General features: G+C 35.6%; 1 pseudogene; it reads left to right on the top strand.

Moving 5' to 3' along the window:
• The first annotated feature begins 435 nt into the window (after positions 1–435).
• LOC101663470 lies at positions 436–2,134 on the top strand (annotated as a pseudogene).
• Positions 2,135–2,450: the final 316 nt, after the last annotated feature.

Raw genomic sequence — 2,450 nt, 5'->3', positions numbered from 1 at the left:
TGGATCATGACAGATAAGTTTGGGGTAAATGGGGAGCAAATATTGGTGAATACAAGGACAAGGAAAATGTTCTAAAATTTATTTCAGCGATGATTGTACAACTGGTTTTGATATAATTGAATGTGATTGAATTATTGAATTGTATTAATATGAATTATATGCCAATAAAACTTTTTAAATTTTTGAATTCATCAAAATTAACAACTTCTCTTGAAAATATTATTACTCAAAATAAATAGGAAAATCACTTCACGAGTGAAAATGTTTACAAACTATATGCCTTACACTATATATTTTATCTACCTTAAAATATATTTTAAAATTCTTACAAGTCAGTGGGAGTTGGCAACCCATGAGGTGCAGCCTCATTGCCATGCACATCCTGCACTCTGTCCTTTTCTCTTTGTGTACATGCCCACCAACTGCCCCACAGTAATGCTCCAATTACCTGTAGTCCTTCATCTGGTGAAGCCAGTGTCCTCATTTCACTCACATGTATGCCAAAGATGAAACATTTAGTGCAGACACCCAAGTCCTAATGATTTAAGGCATAGACCTTTTAACCAATGCTGTAACCATTATTATGGGACCAAAGGGAAGAACAGTGATTATTTAGCAGATTTGGGGATGTCCTAAAGTAACAAAAGATGGGGTCACTGTTTAAAAATCAATTGACAAAAATATTGGCACCTAACATGTCCAAGATGTTGCCAGTAACACAAAGGAAGAGGCCAGGGATGATACCACCACTGCCACTGTACTAGCATTGTATGTCCCCTAGGAAGTTCTTCAAGAAGCTTTAAAAAGGTGCTAATCTAGTGGAAATCAAAAGAGGAGTGATGTTAGCTGTTGATGGTGTAATTGCCAAGCTTAAGAAACAATCTCAACCTGTGCCAACTCCTGAAGAAATTTCTCAGGTTTCTCCAATATTCTGTAAATGGAGACAAAAACATTGGCAGCATCATTTCTGATGCAATGGCAAAAGCTGTAAGAAAGGGTGTCATCGCAGTAAAGGATGGAAAAACGTTGAATGATGAATTGAAAATTATTGAAGCATGAAGTCTGACTGAAACGATGATTTCCCATATTTTATTAAGAAAACCAAAGGTCAAAAATGGAAAATCCAGGATACCTGTGTTCTATTAAGCGAAAAGAAAATGTATAGCTCCCAGTGTTGTATTTGCTCTTGAAATTGTCAATGTGTACCCTCAGCCTGTAGTCAAATTTGCTGAAGAAGTTAATGGAGAATCTCTAAGCACCCTAATTTTGAATAGACTATGACTTGATATTCAGGTCATTGTAGTCAAAGGTATAGATTTGGTTGACAATAGAAAGAACCAGCTTAAAGACATAGCAATTGCTACGAGTGGTGCAATATTTGGAGAAGAGTGATTAACCTTGAATCTTGAAGATTTTCAGGTTCATGACTTAGGAAAATTTGTATAGGTCATTGTGATCAAAGATGACATCATGCTCTTGAAAGGAAAAGGTGACAAGGCTTAAACTGAAAAGTATATTCAGGAAATCATTGAGCAGAAATATTCAAGAAATCATCACAACCAGTGAATATGAAAAGGAAAAACTGAAAGAACGTTTGGCAAAACTTTCGGAGGGACTAGCTGTGTTAAAAATTGGAGGGACAAGTGATATGCAAGTGAATGAAAAGAAAGACTGTTACTGATGTGCTTAATGCAACATGAGTTGCTGTTGAAGAAGGCATTGTTCTTGGAGGTGATTGTGATCTTATTCAGCACATTCTGGCTTTGGACTCATTAACTCCAGCAAATGAAGATTTAAAAAATAATAATAATTGACTGAGATTATTAAAGGTACACACAAAGTCCATATAATGACCATTGGTAAGAATACAGGTCTTGAAGGATCACTGATAGTTGAGAAAATTATGCAAAGTTCCTCACAAGTTGGTTATGATGCTATGATTGGAGGTTTTGTGAATATGGTAGAAAAAGTAATCATTTATCTAGTCAATGTTGTAAGCACTTCTTTGTTGGATGCTGCTGAAGTTGCCTGTCTTTTAACCACAGCAGAAGTTGTAGTCACAGAAATTCCTAAAGAAGAGAAGCACCCTGGCATTGGTGGAATGGGTAGTTGCATGGGAGGTGGTGTGTTCTAATTCATAAAATAGGGCTTTTCCATTTCTTGATGAACTGACAAAAATTTTCAGGCAGTGCTTTTCATCAATAACTTCAGAGAAGTCAGTTTAAGACAAGAAAATGACTAAAGAAACGGCTAGCTCATGTTCTAAGAACATTACTGTGACAATCAGTTACTAGCTTGAGTTGACAATATACATATAATGGTTTACTGTTCTCCTTTTCCATGGCTTCAAATAATTTATTTTGTACTTTTGAATAAAAGGATATTTGTATGTACTTTTACATACTGCGTGCAAGAACCATTACCAATGTACTACTTTCCACTGAAATCAC

The sequence above is a fragment of the Echinops telfairi genome, unplaced genomic scaffold (genome assembly GCF_000313985.2).
Source record: "Echinops telfairi isolate 266 unplaced genomic scaffold, ASM31398v2 ScPeMD7_7462;HRSCAF=8500, whole genome shotgun sequence".
NCBI classification, from domain to species: domain Eukaryota; kingdom Metazoa; phylum Chordata; class Mammalia; order Afrosoricida; family Tenrecidae; genus Echinops; species Echinops telfairi.
This window is presented reverse-complemented; position numbering and strand designations above follow the sequence as displayed.